Raw genomic sequence first — 19,905 nt, forward strand, 5'->3', positions numbered from 1 at the left:
CGAAAGTCGATTTTGGACGTCCCCAACTGCTTTCCGTCGCAGGGACGACCAAAGTTCCCAGGGGCATGTTGGAAGCATAACGAAGGGGGGACTGGGGCGTGCCTAACACATGGGTGTCCTCGGCCGATAATGGAAAAAAGAAGGGTGTCCCTGATGAGCACTTGGCCGACTTTACCTGGTCCTGTTTTTCTTGTGACCAAGCCTCAAAAAGGTGCCCGAACTGACCACATGACCACCGGAGGGAATCAGGGATGACCTCCCCTTACTCCCCCAGTGGTCACTAACCCCCTCCCACCCTAAAAAAAACCTTTAAAAATATTTTGTGCCAGCCTCTATGCCAGCCTCAAATGTCATACCCAGCTCCCTGACAGCACTATGCAGGTCCCTGGAGCAGTTTTAGTGGGTGCAGTGCACTTCAGACAGGCGGACCCAGGCCCATCCCCCCCTACCTGTTACATTTGTGGTGGCAAATGTGAGCCCTTCAAAACCCACCAGAAACCCACTGTACCCACATGTAGGTGCCCCCCTTTAGGGCTATGGTAGTGGTGTACAGTTGTGGGGAGTGGGTTTGGGGGGGGCTCAGCACCAGGGCAAGGGAGCTATGCACCTGGGAGCAATTTATGAAGTCCACTGCAATGCCCCATAGGGTGCCCGGTTGGTGTCCTGGCATGTGAGGGGGACCAGTGCACTATGAATGCTGGCTCCTCTCACGACCAAAGGGCTTGCATTTGGTCATTTCTGAGATGTGCGTCCTTAGTTTCCATTATCGCCAAAAACCGGGGACGACCATCTCTAAAGTCAACCTAAATGTTGAGATTTGGGCGTCCCCGACTGTATTATCAAAACGAAAGAAGGACGCCCATCTTGTTTTGATAATATGGGTTTCCCCACCCCTTCACCGGGACGTCCTGCAAGGACGTCCTCAGGAAAACTTAGGCGCCCCTTTTGATTATGCCCCTCCACATCTTCTGAGTTGGGGAAAGTCAGATAGACTCCAGGAGAACCCAAGAGAAGCCTTCAAGACCCTGCCAACAATAGCTGAGGGAATCTTCCAAGTCTATGGCAGCAATATCTGAGGGACCCCAAGTATTCCATATCCTATAGGTCTGGCTACCTACAATACTATTCTGAATAAAGTGATTTTCTTGGCTCCTGAAGCTGCCTCAGTGTTTTTTTTCTCTAAGCCTCCAAGAGGCCCAGGGCTCAAGTAATAACCTATTCTTATTGAAGGCATGTATTTTGCCAGTAAGCATGTATAGAGCAGAGTTTGGAAAAAGCATGGGCAGAGTTCCCAAGCGCATGCATAGATTATAAAATACAATAACCTATGCAAGCACGTGCATAATCCAGGCACAGAAATTAATACCTGCTTGAGAACGGGTATAATTGTCCATGCCTGTAAGACAGGTGCAGTTTTGCTGCTTGCACTGGTATTTTATAAAGACACATGGAAGGACATTTTAGAAAGGCCATTCAACTCAGAATATGGATGTCCAAGTCTGTACATCACATAAGGACGTCCATTTTTCTTGTATTTTAGAATAGGATCTGCCACAGCCCATTTTAAAATACATAAGAAATGGATGTCCAAGTGCAAGCTACATCTAGCATGGACATCCATTTTACAAACTGAAACATTTAAACTATGAATAAGGCAAAGAATTAACATGGACATCTTTGTGGCAGCATAGGACTATCCATATTATAAAATGGCCACAGTCATCCATCTATAAGAATAGACAAATAGACCTCTATATATCTTTATGTAGATTACCTCTATTAAAAATGCACTCCATAATTTCTTACCTATTTCATACTTTTTTACAGGACTGGGTCAAGGGTTGTGGTGCCCTGAGCCAACTCTTGCATCTGCACCCCTATCTTGAAGTCAGTCTTTCAGTAAGTTTTTTTTACACTATTATTGTTTAGTTACATACCATTTTTTAGCTCCCATTAATTCCCTCACCCGTAACTGTCTTGTCTGTCTGTATTATTTAGATTGTAAGCTCTTTTGAGCAGGGACTGTCTATTTGTACCAGGTGTTCAGCACTGCCTGCGTCTGGTAGCGCTAAACAAATGCTAATAATAATAATAATTTTTGTTATTGTTGTTAGATTGATGTCAATATTGTAAACCATTCTGAGCTATCTATTGGATACAGTATATAAGATTTGCTATGTTATGTTGTATAAACCAGGGGCATAGCCACGGGCGGGCCTGGACAGGCCCAGGCCCAGCCACTTTCCCTCCAGGCCCATCCATCCAACATCCTGCTGCTGTCACTGCCTTTTCTCCCTTGGCTCCGCCGGGTCCGGGAAGCAGCGTTCAGCAGCGTTGCCTGCCTGCCTTTTAAAATAATTCATCTCCCCAGGCTCAGCTGCATTTACTTCTTCGCCCGTCGCAAAGCGCTGCCGTTCGCACAGGCAGCTCCGCTCCCCTTTGCCGCGTCCATCTGGCCCTACATATCCACTACAGGACGTGGATCAGAGAGGGCCGGATGGATGCGACAAAGGGGAGCGAAGCTGCCTGTGCAAACGGCAGCGCTTTGTGACGGGCGAAGAAGTAAATGCAGCGGAGCCTGGGAGATGAATTATTTTAAAAGGCAGGCATGCAGGCAATGCTGCTGAACGCTGCTTCCCACCATGCTTGTGAGTGGCGCAGAGATGAGACATCTCAAGCCTTGGGGGCCTCCAGAAGATTCTTCAGCTGGCAGGGCCCGGAGATCCCCGCCAGCTCAGGTATTTATCTTTACGGGAGGGGGATGGACAGAGAGGAAATATGTGGGTCATGCCCACCCAGTCCACCCCCAGGCCCACCCAAAAATTGAGGTCTGGCTACGCTACTGGTATAAACCATGCAAATGTCAAGGCACATACCACAAAAATGGCCACATACAAGAAGGTATCAGTTACCAGTTGGGTTGGTCCTAGACTCTTTATACCACTCCCTCTTGTTAACTTTCTCGTGAGCCCTCTTCCAGCATCTCATTTCTTTTTTCTGTTTCTACACTCTACCTGTCTTCTTCCCTTCCTCTCTTACATGTTTCTGACACTCATCTTTAACCTTTTATCTCCTTTTCTCTCACCTGCAATTTTATCTACCTATAGTTTGATTTTATTCCCCCATGCCCCCTCCAGTCTTCAAGTTCCACCTTTTTACCGTGCTTACCAACTGTCCATTTCCTACCCTTACTACTTCCATTCTCCACCACTGTCTCTCTTTCTTTCCCCAGCCTCTTATCCTTCTTTATCTTCTGAATATTCCCCATAACCCTCAAATGCTGACAATAACCTTTACTGTTTCAGCACACAAAAAGAAAACACAAGAATTTTTTTTTAAGTTTAAAGATTTTCAACTTCCACTACTTATGGTAAACAAACTAGAAGTTTGATATTGAAAAGCATTTATATAGTCAGAACATGTGGAGGACAATCCTATAAAGGAGCATCTGCAGTATATTTAGATGCCTATCTGGAGCCTATTCTACAAAGCAACACAGGTGCCTACTTTCCTTTATAGAATACTAGAATAACAGATAATGCATGCATGTGTTTAATTTAGGCATAACCACTTACATCAGCCACAGAAAGGGGTAAATGCTTACATCTAGACTATTTAAAAATGTATGTAGATTATAGAATTCTATAGTTTAAGCACATTTATTTATTTAATGTAAATGTATATATAGTTAATCGCAAAAATTACAGCAAAGCGGTTTACAAAATTAAAAGCCCAAGGAAGGACAAGACGGGAAAAGAAGGAAGGGGGAAATAAATAAGATAGGACAGTAGATTTTTGAAAACTGGATATAAAGAATCAGATTTAATGTCCATAGGCAGTGTTTTCCAAAGTTTAGGATGATGAATAAGAACAAAAATACTATAATACCTTTGTATCACTCCATGGTGCGTTCGTACCTTGAGTATTGCGTTCAGTTCTGGTCGCCGTATCTCAAAAAAGATATAGCGGAAATAGAAAAGGTTCAAAGAAGAGCAAACAAAATGATAAAGGGGATGGATCTTCTCTCGTATGAGAAAAGGATAAAGAGGTTAGGGCTCTTCAGCTTGGAAAAGAGATAGATGAGAGAAGATATGATTGAGGTCTATAAAATCCTGAGTGGTGTAGAATGAGTAGAAGTAAATCAATTTTTTACTCGTTCCAAAAGTACAAAGACTAAGGGAAACTTGAGGAAGTTACACAGAAATACTTTTAAAACAAATAGGAGGAATTATTTTTTCACTCAACGAATAGTTAAGCTCTGGAACTCTTTGCCGGAGGATGTGTTAGTGTATCTGGGTTTAAAAAAGGTTTGGACAAATTCCTGGAGGAAAAGTTCATAGTCTGCTATTGAGACAAACATGGGAAGCAACTGCTTGCTCTGGGATTTGTAGTATGGAGTGTTGCCACGATTTGGGTTTCTGCCAGGTACTTGTGACCTGGCTTTACCACAGTTTGGAAAACAGGATACTGGGCTAGATGGACCATTGGTCTGACCCAGTATGGCTACGTTCTTAGCATAAGCAAATGCAGTCTCACAGGTGACGTCTAAATGTATGCTGAAAGATGATAGAAGTTGTAAGGGTAGATCTCGAGAAGACCACAATGTATATGTCGGAATGAAGGAAGTGAGAAGATTAGAGAGATAGACAGAAGCAAAATACTTTAATTTTTATGTACCAATGTCAAAAATTCGAACTGAATCAGAGCTCAAATAGGCAGCCAATGTTCCATTCTGAGTAACATTGTAAGATGATCAGATCTATGAGCACCATGAAGGAGTTTAACTATTGTAGCTTGTACTAATTGTAACTGTTTAAGAGAAGAGTGGAAGGCCAGCAAATAATGAATTACAGTAGTCCAAGTGTGAAATAACTAATGATAACGGATGCATACCTACACATTAGATAGGCAGATAGGGTTTAACTGGACAGATATGTTGTAAGGCACTGAAAGAAGATTGTAAAGCCTTGTCAATGTGAGCTCCGAATGTCAATTTCTGGTTGAAAATAACCCCTAATATCCTAACTTTATCTGAATATTGTAACATTTGTTCTTGAATTATAGGTGGAGATGGAGTCTGGATAGTAAGCATATAACTGTGTGACCCATCCAGACTCCACCCACTTTCAAACTACACACAATCACTTATAGGGGAGGACTTTGAGTGGAGTATAGGTAAAGTTCAAATCTATATGCACATTTTATCAAAGACTTGCATGCTTTACAAGCTAATATTTACACTTGGTCCTGAGCAAGCAAAATGTCTACACAGTTTGTGCAAGTATTTTATAAAGGCTGCAAAAGTTAAGGAGTGGTAAGTGTAAAGCCCTTGTGGTAACTACAGGATGTGTGACAAGCATCTGCCCTGTATATATTGCACAGGCACCACATTACATACTTTGGGAAACATTTTATATCTATGTTTATTTCACACTTGATATATCGCCTTTCTGTAGATACAGTCAAAGCGGTTTACACGTATGATTTATTTATTTATTTTTTTTGCAGGTACTTTTCTGCATACTATCTGCCTACACATGTAACATGATGCCAGGCCCAAAAAAAAAAAAAAAACATGTAAAAGATAACGTCCACATCTGCAAATTCTCCATTCTCCCCTCACCAACTTTTCCCCAACAATTTACTACCCCAATTTCCCGCAAATAGAATACCTCTCTATCCCACCCTGAAAGGCCATAGCCCCAATCATTCCCAAGAGCATACCCCCCTGATTCAATTTCCCCTTAAAGACCATACTCCTTGATCCCCAAAGAACATGCCCCCCAAACATATCCCCTCGTAAGGCCATTACCCTTGATTGGCAAACCCCAAATGTAACCCTCTCATCTTCCAACCCTCCCCCTCCCTCTGGGACTTACCTGAAGATCTCTCTGATGCTTGAATGTTCCGATATGGGAGCAGACCCTTCAAAATGTTGGCAATGACACTTAACAGTAGTCTCATGGTACTATCATAGGGGTCATCCTTCTGCTGTGTTTAGTTTTAGGGATCATCATCACCAGTTTGAATCCAGGCTAGCTCTACAACAGGAGCAAAAAGGGACTGCCTCTGTCATGGAATACTAGACCACTAAGGACACTCCCTGTGGTAAGTTCTGGGAAGGATTGGATGTAGAGTGAGGGCCAGGGTATAGGAAGGTTACTTTAGGGGAGTTTCTACTCTGGGGAGGTATGGCATTTCAAGGTGATCAGATCAGGAGGCCATGAGATCAAGAGGGTATGCTCCTGAGTTGGGAATGTATGCTCTTGGGGGAGGATCGTAGGGATCAGATCAGGGGGTATGCTCATGGGGAAATCAAATTGAGAGATATGGTGTTGGGGAATATCAGGAGAATGCCTTTAAGGGGGATGAGATCATGGGGATGCTTGTTGGGGAGTGACTGGGGGGGATATGGCCTTTCAGAGGGGATTGTATTGGGGGGAAGGTCAGGGGAATGGTCTTTAAGGGAGGGACTGGATTAGGGGAATGTTCTTGTGAAGGGATTGGAGGACATAGCCTTTCAAGGGGGATTCGATCAGGAGGAAATGTCAGGGAGATGTGTCGTAGCATTGCAGCAATTTGCTGTGTTGTTTCTTTGGCCTGCAGCTGTGCTACCAAAGTGCCACTAGTGTGGCTGCACTTAATGCCATCTCTTGAGGCATCATTAAGTGCAGCCATGCTATTGGCAGTCATGTCAGCTTGTGCAAGGCATCATTGATACCTGTGCACCATCATAGCCAGCCATACCTATGTCCTTACCTGTCACACTCAAGACCTTCCCACCCCCACCTGCTAGCATGGGTTTTTACTGTGCTGTCTATTTTAGCAGCAATTGCAGATACCACAAGTCATAGATGATGGCAGAAAAAGACCTGCATGGTCCATCCAGTCTGCCCAACAAGATAAACTCATGTGTATACCTTACCTTGATTTGTACTTGCCTTTTTCAGGGCACAGACCGTACAAGTCTGCCCAGCAGTATTTCCCGCCTCCCAACCACCAGTCCCGCCTCCCATCACCGGCTCTGGCACGGACCATATAAGTCTGCCCTCCACTATCCTCGCCTCCCAACCACCAACCTCTCTTCCCCCACCTGCTGTGTTAAGAGCTACCATGCAGTAATACCAATGCTAGATGTTTAACTCAGCTTAGTAAAAAGCCTCATAGACACCTATGTGTCTTCATAAAATAAGCAAAAAATGTGGACCTTCCAGCCTAAACAATTTTGGCAAATTACCTTCCACCAAATATCAGGCATAATGATAAGCAGATTAGTCATCTAATTATCTTCATAAAGTAGTTGTGCCTTTGAATATTGATCCCTACTTTTCTATCCCATTTGTCTGCTAACATCACCAACTGAAAATGATTTCTTTTTGAATGGCAAAGACAGAGTAGTATTTTATAGAATTTCTCCACATTATTTAATTCCAAGTCCTTAGGACTGAGATGATGGTGCACCACAAGCAACCTTGGTTCAGTTCTCTTATTCACCAATTCTAGTGCTTTTGTGAGAGGCTGTATAACAAACCTTGAATAAACATAAAAATAAACATAGTGGTCAACCTTGGACATGCTGTTTAAAAAGACCATGTGTTCATTGTTCAGCTACTGCTTCTTGAGAACAGGTCAAGGTAACCACTTGTATAACGTGTATAGATGTTAGCACAATACAAATAAATACGTGTGATTCTATCCTGTTTTTAATGGATTTATTTTTCTATGTGTTTTCATCTTTTTAATTGTAAACCGCTGTGATCGTATGTATTTAAGCCAAGTGGTATAGCAAATGTAATAAACTATAATGTTATTGAGAAGGAAAAAATGTGTTAGTTGTCTCTAAGCTCTTCACATTTTTTCCAAGCTTTTTTATTATGAATAAAGTGGATTTGAATCCCAGATTCGTTCATGAAAGATTCATTATATAACTATTTGTCAGAAGGAAGTGTACCCATGCTTTTTTTAGGTATCTGCTCCAGATTTGATATTTTCTTAAACAGCTCACCAGGCCATCTGTTTGATATGCATGGCTGATAAAAGTAACTAAAGCTGTTCAATATGTTGAATTAATACATCTAAAATTAGTTTTCAGGATGAACTGTGTGCTGTGCTTGCCAGTTGCAATCTACATGGCTTCCTTCTCAACTAGCCTGCATAGAGGACAATGGCTATTCCCCTCCTTCCAAATTTTCTTTGCTCAAAAGAAAAACCTATCTTAGTTATTGCATTTTCTTTTTTCGGATTCATTTTGGTGTCTTGAGTAGTACAAGATTTGAGGTATATTTATATAGTGTGTTGCTTCCCATCCTTCATTTCTTTTATTTTCTAATTAATTTAGAAAATTATAATCTGTCCATCTATAACTTAAGGTAGTGGACAAACAACATGGAAATTAAGTTATAAACATATAGACATTTCTAAAATAATTAAAAAAACAAATATATTACAAATGAATAACATAAAGGTTCCTCTCATAGAAGCATTATTCATGTTTTAGACATTCATAAACTGGCACTTATATGTCCAAATTATATGGACATCAAAATCCTGATTTTACAAAGCCAGTATATTAAAATCTAAAACTGCAGAATGTGCATTTGAGAAGGGGGGAAGTGCTCTAGGCATGTTTAGAGCGGAACTTGGGCAGGCTAAAAATATGGACGTTCATTCCCCGATCAGTGGTGTACCAAGGGCAGGGTGGTGGGGTGGTCCGCCCTGGGTGCACGCCACAAAGGTGTGTAGGGAGCAGCCATGCGGCTGTCGACTCCACCGGTTCCCTGCGCCCTCTGATGTTACTTCCTGTTCCAAAGCAGGGAACCGGCAGAGCCGTCAGCCGCGCAACTGCTCCCTGCACCTCCAGGAGGAAAGGGCGATGTGCTTCGGAGAGTGGAAGTGATGCGCCGGGGGGGGGGGGGGGATATCATGATTCGCAGGAGGAGAGTGATTTGCTGGTGGGTGATGCGCTGGGAGGGCACAGCGGCAATGCTTGCAGAAAAGGAAGGAACGTCCATATCCATAAAGGAGGATATCAGGAGTTAGACCTGCTAGCTGGAACATCCATTTGCTTCTTAATGTGCATTAAACAGCAATATTGTGCATTATACTACTGTAATGCACATTAGCTTAGATTATCAAGAGATAAATTAGATTGTAAGCTCTTTGAGCAGGGACTGTCTTTCTTCTATGTTTGTGCAGCGCTGCGTATGCCTTGTAGTGCTATAGAAATGCTAAATAGTAGTAGTAGTAGTAATACATAATAATGAGATGCAAAGCATGCACATCTCATTATTATATAAATCTAATAATGTAGCTTGCATTGAACTTTGCAAGTTGCATTATTCCAGGAAAAATAACATTTAGCTGGCAATCACAGGAAAAAGGGAAGTGGCTTCCCAGATTCCCCCCCCCCCCCCCCCTCCAATACACCCAATGAATCCCTGACAAAGATCTGCAATGCCTCACTTCTAGAAACCCCCATCCACTCTGTTAGCACCCATTACCTTAAACCATTTCCAGTTATTCCTTCCCTTCTGATAAGGGTCAGGCTACTATATAAAGGCTAAATGTCCTTAAATGGCAGCTTGGCCCATAGTGGCACTATCAGAACACTACTAGAAACTGCTGTGTCATTTTGATCACAGGAATATAAGGGGTAGGAGCGACTGAGGATTGCTTCTACCTGGTTCCACTGGACCACCAGTGATTTCTGCAGGTAAGCCCAAGGGGTCCACGGGGATAGGAGTCCTACAGCAGGGGTCTTCAGGGGATATGGGTTCTGTTGGGGGAGTCTTCAGGAAGGGAGTGTTCAGATAGGGTGTTTGGGGTGGGTGGTCAGCATTGGTCCCTTTAAGAAAGCTCCCTGAGAGCTTCAATCTGAGTGTCAGCAGGCCAATGCTCCTAGGGAGCAGAATAACACAATCTGCAACGTTGACCACAAATTGCATTACTCATTTACCATAGGAGTCAATAACCTGCGGTACTAAGCTACCACAAGTTTGTGACTCCTCCATTAAACTAAGCTGTAGTAAAATTGCAACTCTTGTACTTATGTCATGGTTTTAAATCTTCACTTCTGAACCACAAAGGCCAGCAAAGCTAGGGGCAATGGCCACTGGTCTCATATCTGTTACACATTAGAGTTCAATTACTGCATCATCAACCCTGCCTTCATATATATATCCTTTCTACAAGTGTCCTAAAATTTTCAACACAGCCATCATAGACCTTTCCAAGCTGGGATGTCCTGCATGCCTCCTTCTTTCAGAACTGAGAAGAAGGATGCATGTAATGTGGTCTACACAGGAATCTCTAAATATGAGCTTAAAAAACTGCACACGCTCTAGAACACTACAGTACTTGTTCTTTGTAATGCTAAGCAAAGAGATCATATAATCCCTCTTTTCAGGAGACTTCACTGGCTTCCATTAGAGGAAAGGATTAACTTTAAATTTTTGACTATGACATTCAAAGCACTCCGTACCGATCTTCCAGACTACTTAGTAAGGTTGACAATTTCCTATTCCCCTGCCCAACTCCTCCATTCAATAAACGATCGTAGACTTGTTCTTCCCAGCACACTGGGAATCTACCAGGAAAAGTGTCTTCTATTTTCTGGCACCTTTCCTGTGGAACAATTTGCTTCTATCACTAAGGTCAGAACTATCATTTACCATTTTTAAAATTGCTCTAAAAACACATTCATTCTCACTAACATTTCACTAACCCGCCCCTTTGATGGGGAGTCTCTGTAGTTAAGTAGCCTGGTTAGAAAGGTTAGAAGTATGATTTTTACCTTAATCCTATCGCTTCTCTTTTTTAGTTATGGGATGTTTGTTCTGTGTGAATGGTGACCCCTTCCCTATATTTTACAGAGTTATTTTCTTACCTTTATCATTTTATTTATTTGGATTGTTCTTTGCTCTGATTTTCTATGTAACACGAGTGATTTTATCAAGCTTGAATAAACATAAATATAAACATAATGGAGGTAATCACACCATAAACAAATTAATACATCTGGAGGTGCCTATTTAGAATATGTATTATTTTAAAAAGTAGGTGACTATTTTATAAAAGCTAGCATAACCCTATATATATGGGGAATCCTGCACAGTTAAACCCCACTGAGCTAGCCAGCCACCTATATTCAGCGTAGAACTGCTGATCATGGACTGTAACTAGTCTTTGTGTAACCAGATAGGTTAGGAGTGGGATGGGTACAGAATTTGGGCAGAGAGGCTACATAGACAATTAGCTGGGCTGGAGAAGGTCAAGGCTCAGGCAGGCTAAAGTCTGGGTAGGTGGTGATCAAGGCACAGGCAGGAAGGCTGAAGTCTGGGTATGTGGTGACCGAGGCATGGGCAGGGAGGTTGGAATCTGGACAGCTGGTGATTAAGGCATAGGAAGGCAGACCGGAGTCTGGTCAGGTAGCAGACAAGGCATATCCAGAAGAAAACCAGGGTCAAAGCCGAGGAGTCAATCCTAGTAAGGAAGCAGGTACAAGGACAGGTGGACTGGAGAGACAGGCAGGAACTAGGACAAGGGCCAATGCAAGAGCAGGAACTGCAGGCAGGAACAAAACCAAAGGCAGCAACTCACACCAAGCAGAGGTCAGAAGACCTGTTGCATAGGCAGGCAGAAGAGTCCCAAGAGCTCCTGAGGATGAAGTCATCATTGCACATCTCATCCTATTCCTACCACTGTTTTTTAAAAAATAGGCCCCCTGCATGCACATGCACCTAGGGGGGACCGACGCCAGATGCAGCAAAGGGACGGGCAGCCCACATGATCAGCAGGATGCTCCGGCATGCCAGAGCTGCAGCACTGGTGGCCCACCGCGCTGGGAGAACAGTCTGGAGCACCAGAGGAAGCTGCGAAGCCCGACTCCACTTTTTCCTAATGGCAGCAGGTAAGCCGGGTCATGGGGCACAGCCATGGCCAAAGCATATGGGAAATAAGGTCCTGGATCTAGAGGCTATGTTGGAAGAGGTTGATTTGGATTTAGTGGTGGTCACGGAGACTTAGTTCCCAAATAATCATGACTGAGATATAGTTATACTGGACTGTAATCCATTCAGAAAAGACAGAGTAGGAAGAAAGGGAGGGGTAGTGGCAATATACAAGATGATACATGCCACTACCTTCTCTTACAAGAGTACGCAGATATGGAATGCATTACCTACAGACCTGAAAGCAATCAAAGAAACATCTATCTTTCGAAAATCTCTGAAAACATTCTTCTTCAACAAGGCCTACAATGAGAACTTATAACCTCACTAAGTCCACTCAACTATGAACGCACACCTCCTATAATTACCCTAACAACTCTCTTCTCTCTTCCCTGACCCCTTCCTAAGCGCTACACATTACTAACTGTATCCGATATCCTGCTTTGACAGTGTTATCAAATCTATGTAAGCCACATTGAGCCTGCAAATAGGTGGGGGAATGTGGGATACAAATGCAATAAATAATAATAATAATAATATATGTTAAAGATAATATTAAAGCCACACAATTGCAGGACCTACAGGGTAAGGAAGAGGCACTGTGGGTCAATCTGGAAAGATGGAATGGCAAATGTATTTACATTGGAGTGATATACAGGCCTCCTTCACAGACAGAAGAAGGGTTCAAAGATTTAATTGACGACATTCAAAATATAGCTGTAAAAGGGGAAGTACTACCAATAGGTGATTTTAATATGCCAGATACTAATTGGGGTATCCCTATTGTGGGGTTGTTTAGAAGTAGGGAGATCCTGGATTCTCTACAGGGAGAACTGTTCAGCATTTAGTAATGGAACCCACACGAGATGAGGCCATACTAGACTTAGTGTTTACGAATGAGGAGACTGTTTCTGATTAAGTGGCCCTGAGAATCCAGAATCCCGGAATCAATCAGGCAGGAGCCTCCCCAGTCCCGTTAAATCAATCTAAATATTTACCTCATTGTATTCATGAGACTGCAAGCAGATTTTCAAAGAGAAACCCTGTAAGGGGTATTTAGTACTTGCACATGTTTGTCCTCCTTTAAAACAAATAAAATGTACACATAGGAAGTGAATGTAGCGCTTTAAAAATGAAAGGCTTGTCACTTGTGCATGTGCTTTCCCTCCCCCAACAACCCTGTACCTTTTTGACATGTGTAAAAGTACCTATGCTGTGAATAGTGCAGACACTGTTATCTGTAATGAGGTATTAATTATGAGAACTAATTTTGTTCCTTTAGATTTGCTTTTTTGTTAGTTACAGAAATTATTTAGTTCTTGGCCTTCTCTCATTTACTTACTGGATCTATACATTGGATTTTTGTTATTGTTTTTGATTATTTTCATTGGTTCTTAGGTCTCTTTTGCACTGCTTTATTTGGAAAATATTTTATTATTTATCCTGCCATTTTGGCAAGTCTTGCCTCAAATTCTGTCATTTGCCCTCTGAGGGGCTCTTTTACTAAGCTTTTGCATTGAGTGACACATGTATGATTATCTCCCAGTTGGTGAGCAGGTGTGTGTGTGTGTGTGTGTGTGTGTGTGTGTGTGTGTGTGTGTGTGTGTGTGTGTGTGTGTGTGTGTGTGTGTGTGCCCAATGCAAAGAGCTCCTAGCTCTCAGAGAAAAGGTCCATTCTCTTGAGGCTAGAGTAGCAGACTCGGAGGAGCTTAGGAAGCCAGAGAGGAATATAGAGGAGACCTACAGGAACATTGTAAAGAAGTCCCAACTTCAGTTTGGCAGCCCCCCTGTGTTGCCTTGGAGGTCTCCTAGAAGGAGAGCATCACCCTTGTGAAGTAGGAAGTACTCCTGTAGCCAGGACTTGCCCACCAGGGGATGCACTATCCTCTCGCACTGAAGATATGTCTCCAAAAACTTCTGCCCAGGCAGGAAGGGTTAGGACAGCTGTTGTAGTTGGTGATTCAATCATTAGGCATGTAGATAGCTGGGTGGCTAGTGGAAATGAGGATGGCCTGTTCACTTGCCTGTCTGGTGCAAGGTGGTGGACCTCAAGCGACACCTAGACAGGATCTTAGATAGTACTGGGGAGGAGCCAACTGTCTTGGTGCATGTGGGTACCAATGACATAGGAAAATGTAGGAGGGAGGTTCTGGGAGCCAAATTTAGGCTCTTAGGTAGAAAGCTAATGTCCAGATTCTCCAGGATAGCATTTTCAGAAATTTTCCCCTTTCTACGCACAGTACCCAAAAGGCAGACAGTGGTTGAGATGATGGTGCAGGGATGAGGGATTTAGATTTGTTAGGAACTGGGTGACATTCCAGGAAAGGGGGAGATTGTTCCAACAGGATCAGCTATGGGCTCCACCTTAACTGGGATGGAACCAGGCTGCTGGCACTAACTTTTAAAAGGAGATAGAACAGCTTTTAAACTAGAATGGGGGGAGGGTGGAAGACAACAGTCACCCAGGAGCACATGGCTCAGTGTGGTGTATCTTTGAAGGATACTATTGAAACAGGACATTTAGGGAATCCATGTAGAGAGGTTTCAACAAAGCTGAAAGTAAGCCAGGTGTGCTTAATGAAAGAGCAGGATAAAGGATGCACATTATCCCCTTACTTCTAAACAGCTTGTAGATCCAAGGAAAAACACAATCTGAAGTGCCTATAAACAAATGATAGAAGCCTAAAAAATAAGATGGGAGAGTTAAGAGTATATAGCACTAAATGATGAGGTAGATATAATAGGCATCTCAGGGACTTGGTGAAAAGAGGACAATCAATGGGACACTTTGTTAATAGGATACAAATTATACCACAATGATAGACAGGATCAAATTGGAGGGGGGGTTGCACTATATGTTAAAGAGGGAATTGAGTTAAACAAAATAGACATTCCACATGAAACAGATTGCAGCGTGAAATCATTATGGATAGAAATTCAATGTGTGAAGGGAAGGAGTATTCTTGTAGAGTTATACTACCATCCACAGAGACAGAACGAACAGACAGATGAAGAAATGTTAACAGAGATTAGGAAAGATGGCAAATTGGGCAACACTATAATAATGGGTGACTTCAATTACCCCAATATTGACTGGATAAATGTTACAGCAGAAAGTGCCATGGAGATAAATTTCTAGATGTAATAAACAACTGCTTCTTGGAGCAACTGGTCCAGGAACCAACAAAAAGGGGAGCCATTTTGGATCTAGTCCTTGGTGGAGTGCAGGGCATAGTTCGTGAGGTGGTGCTGTTGGGTCTCCTGGAAAACAGTGATCATAACATGACCAGGCTTGAGCTACTATCTGGGATGAACGTGCAATGGAAATCTACTGTAGCTGCATTTAATTTTTGAAAGGGCAACCATAATAAATGAGGAAAATGGTTAAAAGAAGCTAAAAGGATTGGCTGTTAAGGTTAGGACACTCAAGCAGGCGTGGACATTATTCAACAAAAACGTCTTGGAAGCCCAGACCAGATGCATTCCACATATTTGCAAAGGTGGAAAGAAGAGAAAACGACAGCCATCATGGTTAAAAGGTGAAGTAAAAGAGGCTATTACAGCCAAAAGATTGTCCTTCAAAGAATGGAAAAAGGACACAAATGAAGAAAATAAGAAGCAACATAAGCATTGGTAAGTCAGATGCAAAACATTAATAAAGAAGGCTAAAAAAGAAGATGAAGAGAAACTTGCCACAGAGGCTAAAACTCACAGTAACAACTTTTTCAGGTACATCAAAAGCATAAAACCTGCAAGGGAGTCCATAGGACCATTAGATCATGAAGGATCAAAAAGGGCACTCAGGGAGGACAAGACCATAGCAGAGAAATTGAATGAATTTTTTGCTTCGGTCTTTACGGAAGAAGATGTAAGAGATTTGTTTGTAGCAGAAATGGTTTTCAAGGATGATGATGCGGAGGAACTCAAAGAAATCTCTGTGAACCTGGAAGATGAACTGAGCCAAATTGACAAATTAAAGAGTAGTACATCACTTTGACCGGACAGCATACATCCAAGGGTAATCAAAGAACAAGCATGAAATTACTGATATGCTGTTTGTAATATGTATCCTGTCATTAAAATCATCCATAATACCTGAAGATTTGAGGGTGATCAATGTGACGTTGATTTTTACAAAGGCTTACAGGGGTGATCCAGGAAATTATAAACCAGTAAGCCTGACGTCAGTGCCTGGCAAAAGAGTGGAAATTATTATAAAGAATAAAATTACAGAACACATAGACAAACATGATTAAATGGGACAGAGTCAGCATGGGTTCAGCCAAGGGAAGTCTTGTCTCACCAATTTGCTTCATTTCTTTGAAGGCAAGAACAAACATGAAGGTAAAGGTGAGCCAGTTGATGTAGTATGTCTAGATTTTCAGAATGCTTTTGATAAGTCATGAGACGTCTGAGAAAATTAAAGAGTCATGGGATAGGAGGCAATGTACTGGTGTGGATTAGGAATCAGTTATTGGATAGAAAACAGAGGGTAGGGTTAAATGGTCATTTCTCTCAGTGGAGGAGGGTGAACAGTGGAGTGGCACAGGGATCAGTACTGGTACTGGTGCTATTTAACATATTTGTAAATGATATGGTAATCGGAACGAGGAGTGAGGTGATTAAATTTATAGATGACACAAAACTATTCAAAGTTGTTAAAAACATGTGCAGACTCTGAAATATTGCAGGAAGACCATAGGAAATTGGAAGACTGGACATCCAAATGGCAGATGAAATTTAATGTGGACAAATGCAAGATTATGCACATTGGAAAGAATAATCCGAATCATAGTTATCTGATGTTAGGGTCCACCTTAGGGGTCAGCACTCAAGAAAAAGATCTATGTGTCATTGTAGATAAATCTGAAATCTTCTGCTTAGTGTGCAGCGGTGGCCAACAAACAAGATGCTGAGAATTATTAGGAAAGGAATGGTGAATAAGACCAAAAATAATATAATGACTTTGTATCGCTCCATGGTGCGACCACACCTTGAGTATTGTGTTCAGCTCTGGTCGCTGTATCTCAAAAAAGTTATAGAGGAATTAGAAAAAGTTCAAAGAACAGTGACCAAAATGATAAAGGGGATGGAATTCCTCTCGTATGAGGAAAGGCTAAAGAGGTTAGGGCTCTACAGCTTGGAAAAGAGACAGATGAGGGGAGATATGATTGAGGTCTACAAAATCCTGAGCGGTGTAGAACAAGTAGAAGTAAATTGATTTTTAATTTGTTGCAAAAGTACAAAGTCTAGGGGACACTCAAGGAAGTTACATGGAAATACTTTTAAAACAAATAGAAGGAAATATTTTTTCAATCATCAAATAGTTACACTCTGGAACTCTTTGCCAGAGAATGTGGTAACAGTGGTTAGTGTATCTGGTTTTAAAAAAGGTTTGGACAAGTTCCTGAAGGAAAAGGCTATAGTCTGCTATTGAGACAGACATGGGAAGCACTACTTGCCCTGGGATATGTAGCATAGAATGTTGCCTCTATTTGGGTTTCTGCCATGTACTTGTGACCTGGCTTGGCCACGGTTAGAAACAGGATACTGTGCTAGATGCAACATTGGTCTGACCCAGTATGGCTACTCTTGTGTTCTTATGTTCTTATGCGGTAAAAAATGGCCAGCACTATCCCCAGCAGAGGTCTTTACTGCATGCTGAGGCCACTAAAATGGCCCCATTTTCCATTAGTTCCATTAATGGCCATGCACTGATTTCCTCATTAGCACATGAGCACTTACTGACACCTATTTTCTAGGCAGTAAGGGCTCACGTGCTAACCATTCCCTAATCAGTTAGCATGCAGCAATATAGCTGCATTAACCAAATAGTGCATAACACACCTACTCTCTGCCCCCAGACATGCTGATCCCAAAACTACCACAGGACGCCTGAGCATGCCCTGCAGTAGTGCTTTTTAACCTGCAGTTAGCACGCATTAGTGCTTATCACTGCTTAGTAAAAGGACCCCTTAATGTTTTTTGTCTAATTTTTCAGCTAGTGAGTCTTTCACTGACAAAAACATATCATTACTGTCTGAATTACTGATTTTCAAATGCCACATTGTTGCCAGTTTTATAAGGCTTGGCATTTCTTGCAAGGATTGTATAGCCTAAACATGGAAGTGATGGTAAAGTGGGTAGATTGCAATGATCATTGGATAGTTCTATAACACTTTTTTTTTTATTTTACATTGTGTTGAAAGGATCAGGAAGGACTGGACCATTGAAACATAACAAATTTTTCCTGTTGGGAATATAAAAAACGCAACACAATGAGGAAAAAGGTTTGGAAAAGGATATCCAGTTGATTGAGGGGGAAAGATAGGATGAGCTGTTGTAGATCATGGCACTGGGCAATTGCTCCTGGGCTAGGCTACAGCAATGGAGAAATAAATCACCAGATGCAAGGGGGGGGGGGGGGGGGGGAAGATGCATTTGCAAATAAGATTACTTCAAATGCAGCACTGTAATTATTGAGGGCTTCAGTGATTTTGCCCAGACAGCATGCCATAACTTCAAATGACAGCAAGACTCTGACACAGCTATTAAAGCATGGGCATAATTCCTAACTATTATGCATCTGAGCTAACAATAGGTGTCTCGACGTGATGTTATCAAGAAAATAGCTGCTGTGTTTGTATTATAGTTCAGCATGGTTTGGAGCTCCTGTATAAACTTCTATCATAACAACATTTCTACTAAAGCTGTCAGTTAATCAGCTACAAATCATTGGAAGGTCTTGGAATAGTGATAACAGCCATTTGCTCCAATATTATCCCCGTTTGTCTAACAGTCTGTCATGGTTTACTTAGGACAAGGAGAACCATTTTCCTGCATACAACAGCACAGTTGTGCAAGCCCTTCAGTCTCTGCCCTGCAAATTTTCAGAGTCAGATAAAATGCTAGAAGATCTATTCAAGCCCAGGCATTTTTTTTAAACTGTCAAAACAGAATGGACAATACTCAGAGTCAGATGCACTGACCCTAATGAGCCAGCAACGTGGTTTTTAAACCAGTTCTAGCCAGTCTAGCGAGCAAGTAGTAAAACGAGACATGCACAAAAGGGTTCTCCGAGCCATTTTCCTGTCACGGTAGCAGCTACCGAAAAGAGAATGCAAATGATCAAAAAGGTATTATAATGAGCTAATTAGTATTATAATGTGCATGCAAGGCAGATGCACAGCCGTTTTCCGACCCCATGCACAAAAGCAGTCCCTACCATGGAAAACCTAATGGGAGGTCTGCACCTCTCGTTAATGCTGGCTGCGGCTGCTGTGAGCTTCTGTGGCAATTTATTGGAGGCTGCAGACAGCTATTATGCATGCAGCTTGTCTGCGTGTATGAAGCCGTCTTTGGCATTGTGCAGCAGATGGAAAGAAAGCGGGATCCTGGAAAGAGAGAACTGCAAAGATCGAGGGAGACCCAGGTCTCTCTCAGCCAATCACAGCGCGTTTAGGAGAAATGCAAAGATCGAGGGTGACAAAGCAGGTCTCTCAGTCAATCACAGCGTGTTTAGTTAACAGCAGTGACAGCTAAACGTGCTGTGATTGGCAGGCACTTCTTTTTAGTGTTATGCTTCTTGCATTAAAAAAAAAAAGTAGAAGTGCCTGCCAATCACAACGCGTTTACCTGTCACTTTTGTCAGCTACACGCACTGTCATTGGCTGAGAGACCTGGGTCTCCATTGGATCGTTTAGTTCTCTCTCTTTCCAGGGTCCCGTTCTCTCCCTCTGCTGCACAATGCCAAAGACAGCAATTTATTGGTGGTTGTAGACAGCTATTATACATGCAGCTTGTCTGCGTGTATGAAACCGTCTTTGGCATGCGCAGAGCAGCCATGCATAATGCTTGGCTGCTCTACGATGCTCAGTTGGCCAACTGGCTTCCCCTCCCTAGGATGGAAATCGCTTGCAAATGAGCTAACAGCGAACAGCTCATTTGCATGCGATTT

The 19,905-nt window shown here is 42.3% G+C and overlaps 1 protein-coding gene across 1 annotated transcript in view; it reads right to left on the reverse strand.

Moving 5' to 3' along the window:
• Positions 1-19,905, reverse strand: part of TLL1 (tolloid like 1) — a 499,423-nt gene that overhangs the window by 328,878 nt on the left and 150,640 nt on the right. The window lies entirely within an intron of this gene.

This window comes from Microcaecilia unicolor, chromosome 2 (assembly GCF_901765095.1).
Source record: "Microcaecilia unicolor chromosome 2, aMicUni1.1, whole genome shotgun sequence".
In the NCBI taxonomy this organism is placed as follows: domain Eukaryota; kingdom Metazoa; phylum Chordata; class Amphibia; order Gymnophiona; family Siphonopidae; genus Microcaecilia; species Microcaecilia unicolor.